Below are 7540 nucleotides of genomic sequence, written 5' to 3'. Positions count from 1 at the left end.
CCTCCCCCTTTACCTTTTGGACGTGGCTCATGTTTATAACAGTAATCTTGGGGGGTAGACTCGTTTAAAATAATGTAATCATCAGGTTTTAACCAGGTTTCTGTCAAACAGAGCACATCAAGGGTATGATCAGTGATCATATCCCTTACAAAAAGTGCTTTCGTAGAAAGGGACCTGATATTCAATAAGCCAAGCTTTGTCATTTGTTTATCCGTATTACATCTGTTTTTTTTATTTGTTGAACATCAATTAAATTGTTACTCTTAAATTGGTTTGGACATTTTTTTTATTTTCTAGTCCGGGGAACAGACACAATCTCTATAGTGTGATATCTAGGTGAAAGGGTCTCTATGTGCTGAGAATTAACTGATTTCTGTGACGTGAGGCGGCTAGCGGATGGTCGGTTTAGCTAGTCTGTCTGCTTGACCTGTCCTGACCTGGGCTCCAGTTAGTCAAGTGCAAACTCTAAGACTATGTGCCATATTTCTAGACAGAAGAGCGGCACCACCCCAGGAGGAATGAAGACCATCTCTTTTCAACAGGTCAGGTCTGCCCCAAAAACTCGTCCAATTGTCTATGAAACCTATGTTATTCTGCGGGCACCACTTAGACAACCAGCCATTGAGTGATGACAGTCTGCTATGTATCTCATCACCGCGGTAAGCAGGGAGGGGACCAGAGCATATTACAGTGTCTAACATCGTACTTGCAAGTTCACACACCTCTTTAATGTTATTTTTAGTGATCTCCGACTGGTGAAGTCGAACATCATTAGGCTAATAGATAATATCAGAAATATGGTGGGAGTTAATTTATATTTTATCACTTTAAACAACAGAGTGATAGTAAGATTCAACAGAAAAGCGAAGCTACATGGAGCTACAATCACAAACCACTCCAATGTACCGTGACACACAGTCACTCAAGAATCAAGGATCATGTAACACTTTATACTGGAGTAATGGCTGATGGAAATTCAGCTTTGCATCACAGAAATAAATTATATTTTAAAGGATATTAAAATAGTAACCATTATTTTATATTGTAATAACTTTTTGTAAGATTATGTTTTTTTTCTGTATTTTTGATCAAATACAGTTTTTTTCAATTGCTTACACACTAAAATTAAAACTTTCCCACAATTAGCAAAACCTTACACTCAAGGAGCAAAACACCGGCCTAGATTTGCACAACTGTAAGCACATTGTCAGCTTCACACTTTTTGCAAAACATTACACACAGTGATTTGCAAAACACTAAACACACTTGTATGCATTTGACACAGAAATTTATCATGATGTCATTTCCTTGCAATTTCAAAGCAAAGGCTTTTAAATGAACACACCCATGAACCAATTGGTTGAACACAGCCACCAGGTGTGCACACACACTGGTGCTTAATTGTAGACACACCAATCAGGTTTAAGCACTATAAGAAGGCAACAGGTAAGTTCACCTGTCTTCAACAAAAATGAACGGTGTCAGAGGAAGAGAGAGAGTGCGGATGAGAGGGGGAATCCGGAGAGAACAAGGTGGAGGAAGAGGCCAAGGTAGAGGAAGAGGAAGAGGAAGAGGGAGAGGGAGAGGGAGACCTGGAGGAGGGGTGGGACATGCACAAGAAGAAGACAACCAAATCTGTGTAACGAAATTCGTTACAATTGTGGACCATGTAATAAACCACGGACTAACACTGAGGGAGACTGGACTGAGAGTACAGCCTAACCTAAGCAGGTACACGGTGGCATCAATAGTTCGGACATTTCGTCAAGAGCACAGGTGAGAAACTTATCTTCTGTCAACAGAAAATCCATAGCTTACTGCATGTACTATATCAACAGTTTTGGTATCTATTCGTGTATCATTTTACAGTAAGCTACATGTATTTTGTTTGGCCAACATAGGATTGAACGTCGAGAACACCAAGGAGGGAGGGGCCCCATATTCACACAGGAGCAAGAGAGAGATCATACACCTCGTTTTGGCCAATAATGCAATCAGACTTAGAGAAATTCAAGTCCATATTGTCAATGATCACCCAATTTTCAATAATGTCCAACAGGTCAACAATAGCCCGTATCCTTAAAAAACATCAAGTTCTGATGAAACAACTGTATAAAGTGCCATTTGAAAGAAATTCAGACAGGGTGAAAGTCCTGCGGCGTGAATATGTGGTGGTACGTTTTGTTCACTGACTGTAGTATTGTGTGCTGCACACAACCTTTTTACTGTACATGTAATTTTACTGTATAGCAGACCTACAGTATATTGATCTACACAATGTGATTATTTTGCTGTATTTCAGAGAGTTTTGCAAATGGATGCGGAGGAAGTCCTGCATGAGTTTATATACATTGAGGCTGGATTTAACCTGACAACTGTGTACATTGTCGTCTGGGACAATGTAGCTTTCCATCGTTCTGCTCTGATCCAAAACTGGTTTCATCAACACCCTAAATATTTTCATTAGTCTGCACAATTGGTGTCATGTGGTGTTGGTGAATTTTATTTTTACACTTTCTCTGTGTAAATGCTAAAAGTGTTTTAGGTTGAGCACAACATTCAAACAGAATCAAACCATATGATGGTTGTGTTGTGACAACAAAATAAGGCTTTTATAAGACATTGTGTAGCTTTGACAAAAGTGTTCCATTTTGCAAATTATCTGAGGTGTTGTGCTACTTTGGTGTAGGGATGTGCTAATTGTGTGAAGGGATTTGAAAAACCGGGCCCGGTTTTCAAAATTGTGCTTAAGCAATTGAAAAAAAAAAAAACTGATCTTACTGATCCCAAACTTTTGACTGGTAGTATATATATATAATTATATTATGGTTATTAATAGTGAATAAATATAGAATTCAGCTGAACACACTTTACTGTTTATCACAACAAAGGGCTAAGCAAGCGCACAACACTGACAAGGTATGCGTTACAGTACGAGACCAATGGCAACTTCAGCACGTCTCAGCACAGTAAACAAAACAAGCTTTTCCCAGCAATGACAACTGCGTTAAACACTGAGACAAGAAATAAATACACTTCTACCAGAAAGACTCAGGAGGTGAACACAGAACTCCAAAGTATTTATTTACAAAACCAATACAAAGAACAGAATTATTTTGGCGTAGGCCCCATCCGTAGCTTGAATCAGACATTGTAGATTCCAGCTATTCCTGCCGAAGACGAAGGCAGGGCGGAGCCTACCCCCACATGGACGGGGCCAACCTGGTGGTGGTGGGGAGGATGGAGGGAAACGACAGCGGCAGTATCTGCAAACACAATGAAGGGTGAGTAGAGGGCTTTTATATTCCTCGTGTTGCGTGCCGATTGGCTAGATCTAATTGTAATATGTGACGTAGCATTAAGTCTTCCTAGTAGAACTTGCGCTGATGCTTCCATTTATGATCTGCTTTTACAGTTTCTCGATTGCTAATACACTATAACTGATTAATTTGGCCCAATTTTCCAAACCATTCTTTCAGTTCTCGAAAAAGACACGTTTCTCAATTTTTAACACATTTCACCTGTTTGCTGTCATTATCTCTCTGAGAGGAACGGCTGGTGCAAAACAGGGACACGGTAAGGTGTGTGTGAATGAAGAGGCAGATCAGGGAGCTCTGGGTGCCATGGCGGAGCAGGCAGTTCAGGTTGCCATGGCGGAGCAGGCAGTTCAGGTTGCCATGGCGGATTGGGGACACAGGAGGCCATGGGGGTTCAGGGGACACAGGAGGCCATGGCGGATCCTCCATGACCTTAGCCGGCTCAGCCACCACGGCCACGGGAATATGGCCACGGGCAACGGAGATGAAGGAGAACTTTCTGTAGCGGATTCTGTGGTGAGGATAGGAGCCAAGAAGTCTGGAGGTAGCGTCATGTCCAAGAGCGCCGAGTCAGCGGCGGCTGGCGGGCTTGACGGCGAGCTGGTTCTGGATCGGGGCCGGACGCTCTCCAGACACCGGAGGATCCCTTCCCTCCAGCTTAGTCCAGTGGTGTCGGGGAGGTCCACGGGGCGATGGTAATTAGCCCCGATCCAGAACAGCGAGTTGAGCGTTGCTTCGTCCAAAGCCGTCGACACGGCGAGCCCGCAGAATTCCCAAGCGTACTCCACGAACGGGAGATCTCTGCGGGCTAAGGCAGCGAAAAAAGCGGCGATTTCCATGATCGCGGGGAGAAACTGGGAAAACAAAAAAAACTTTCAAAAATGGAAAAGAAACACGGGGAGGAGAGGCGCCGCTCACTTCTTGTAGGTCCGCTGTTCTGTCACGATCTCTCTGGGAGAAACGAGGAGACGCAGGAGAATACTTCAACTTAGATTTTAATCCAAGAAGCAAAGGGATACAAACACTGGAACTCTAGAATGACATATAACAACGGACTCAGACTCAGGGAAACACAGGGTTTAAATGCAAGGGGAAAACGAGATAATTAATCAAACACAGCTGGATACAGATTAACACAATAAGGACAGGAACAGGAAACAGGACCAAAAAAGGACAAACAGGAAATAAATGGAATCATACATGTGACATTTGCACACACGTTCCAATTTGCTCAGTGTTTTCTGCAAAACTCTACACAAAAACGCCATTTTGCACAGGTTTAAGCATGTTCTCATTCAGAAAACACAAGCACTCAATATAATTAACTCAAGCATCAAAAAATGAACTCAAACAGCGCACCTTTATCCATGTGTGAACATTCAGTAGCAAAACTGATGACACACAGGTCAGAATCTCAGGATGATATGAACAAGAGCACAGCTGATTAAGTGTTTTGGAAAATGAATCCTGGTAGTGGGAGACAAAGAGGAATTGGAGGGGAAAATAAAAACGATGGGGATGAGGTCAAATTTAATTTGTTACTGCTGAAATACAAAGCACTATAGTTGAGCATGTTCTTCTGCATGGACTGACCATGAGGGAAGTTGGCCTACAGGCTCACCTACAGGGTTTCAATACTACTTACACAATACACATACAATATAATTACAGTACATAGCAGCAGTACTTCAGATGAGAGAACTTTCAATATTCTATGTACAGTAAATACTGTAGCACATGTTGTACACCCTCAAACTCATTACTGTTGAATTGATTTGTAGCCAAGTAGTCCTTACATGTACTGTATTTTTGCAGAACTGAGAGATGACTGTCTAGGGGAGGCAGAGAAGTCTTTTGTCAGAAGAATAAGAAACTGCTATAACAAATAAGGATACTAGCAATAGTCACCTTTATTTATATAGCGCTTTTAACAATACAGATTGTGTCAAAGCAACTGTACAGCATTAATTAGGAAAATAGTATGTCATTAATGCAAAATGGCAATAGTAAACACTCAATTTTCAATTAAAGGCAGTTCATCATTGAATTCAGTGATGTCCTCATCCAGCTCAGTTCAGTTTAAATAGTATCTGTGCAATCAAGTCGACAATATCGCTGGAAATGAAGTGTCCCCAACTAAGCAAGCCAGAGGCGACAGCGGCAAGGAACCAAAACTCCATCTGTGACAGAATGGAGAAAAAACCTTGGGAGAAACCAGGTTCAGTCGGAGGGGCAGTTCTCCTCTGGCCAGACGAAATCAGCAGTTCAATTCCAGGCTGCAGCAAAGTCACATTGAGCAGAGGACTCGACTGATTCCTGTGGTCTTGTCCCGGTGGCCTTCAAGGAGACAAGGTCTTCACTGGGGATCTGTCTCTGGGGCTCATCTAGTTGTCCTGATCTCCGCTGATATTCAGGGCTGCAGAGGTCAATGCAGCCTAATAATCCTTTAACGGATTTGAATATTATAAATGTGTTAGTGTGTTATATGTAAGATAGGTTAAAGAGATGGGTTTTTAATCTAGATTAAAAGAAAAATACTGTAATGCAATTTGGCAGAGGATGCTGAATGAATGAATGAATTTATTTATTTATTTATGTACAGTAACTGACAGTATATTCCAATGTGTGTTCACTGTATATTCTGTTGTTTGGTTTTTGAACTTTTCTCTTCTAGTGCTTTTCATCTACTGTAAGTTCTCTTTACAGTAGTGTAACGAAAGTAAACTTTTCTTACAGTTTAATGCTGATTTTGACTGTATCTGCACCCCTCTATTTATGTTGTATCCTGTAACAGTCATTGACTAGCAAAAGGATTCCTGTTTCCCAAAAGGAGGTTTTTGTAACTGTGTTTTGAAATGATCTCACTAGTGTTCTCTAGGCAGGAAAATAGTCTGTCTATTTGATGGGTTTGTGTATCATCTGAGGCCAAAGTTTGAGTCTGACAAAGTGCTTTTCGTTTACTATAAGATCTCTTTACAGTAGTGTAATGACAGTAAACTTTTCTTAAAGTTTATTGCTGAATTGAATCGGCACCCCTCTATTTATGCCGTATACTGCAACAGTCATTGAGTAGCAAAAGGATTCCTATTTCCCAAAAGTAGGTTTTTGTAACGGTGTTTTGAATTGATCTCACTAGTGTTCTCTAGGCAGGAAAATAGTCTGTGTATTTGACAGGTTTTGAAGTTTGCACAAGTTGGTGTATAGTTTTGAGATTGTGTTTATAGTTGTGAGAAAATGGTGAATTGTTTCATGAATTGTGTATTGGCAATCAAGAAAAACTGTAACTTCCGCTGATTGACTTCTCTCAAAGAGTATTTCTTTACACTGTCTTTTGCTAGCGCTTAAACACACTTTACTGGTTATCACAACAAAGGGCTAAGCAAGCGCACGGCACTGACAAGTTATGTGATACAGTACGAGACCAAACGCAACTTCAGCACGTCTCAATGCAGTAAACAAAACAAGTGTTTCCTAGCAACGACAACTGCACTAAATACTAATGAGACAATAAATAAATACACTTACGATCTGCTTTTAACTTCCACTGATTGACTGCTTCTCTCAAAGAGTATCTCTTTACACTGTCTTTTGCTAGCGCTTAAACACACTTTACTGTTTATCACAACAAAGGGCTAAGCAAGCGCACGACACTGACAAGGTATGCGATACACTACGAGACCAAACGCAATGTCAGCACGTCTCAACACAGTAAACAAAAAAAAAAATGCATCACAAGTTTATCACAGTGCAAATTGTGTTTTAGTGAGTGATAATGTGTTTAGAGTTTTGCAAAAAGAGTGCATGAGATCTGCAAACAGTGTCTAAACTGCCTGAAATTGTTTAAGGTTTTGCAGAAAGAGTGATTTATTTGACAAATTGGTTTAGGCCATTGAGAATTTGGTTCAGAGAATGGGATTTAGTGTCATAGCAAATGTGAAAAACTGCATTATACAGGTATACATTTCTTTTTAAAGGGGTCCTATGATGCTGCTAAAAAGAACATTATTTTGTGTATTTGGTGTAATGAAGTGTGTTTATGTGGTTTAAAGTTCAAAAAACTTAAAAAAAACTTTTTCCACATACTGTACATTACTGTTTCTCCTCTATGCCCCGCCTTTCTGAAACGTGTCGATTTTTACAAAGCTCATCAGTCTGAAAAGTGAGGTGTACGCTGATTGGCCAGCTATCCAGTGCGTTGTGATTGGCCGAATACCTCAAGCGTG

Source organism: Sinocyclocheilus anshuiensis, unplaced genomic scaffold (genome assembly GCF_001515605.1).
Source record: "Sinocyclocheilus anshuiensis isolate Anshui unplaced genomic scaffold, SAMN03320099.WGS_v1.1 scaffold3208, whole genome shotgun sequence".
NCBI lineage: Eukaryota > Metazoa > Chordata > Actinopteri > Cypriniformes > Cyprinidae > Sinocyclocheilus > Sinocyclocheilus anshuiensis.
The sequence above is the reverse complement of the archived record's forward strand: the minus strand, read 5'-3'. Positions refer to the sequence as shown.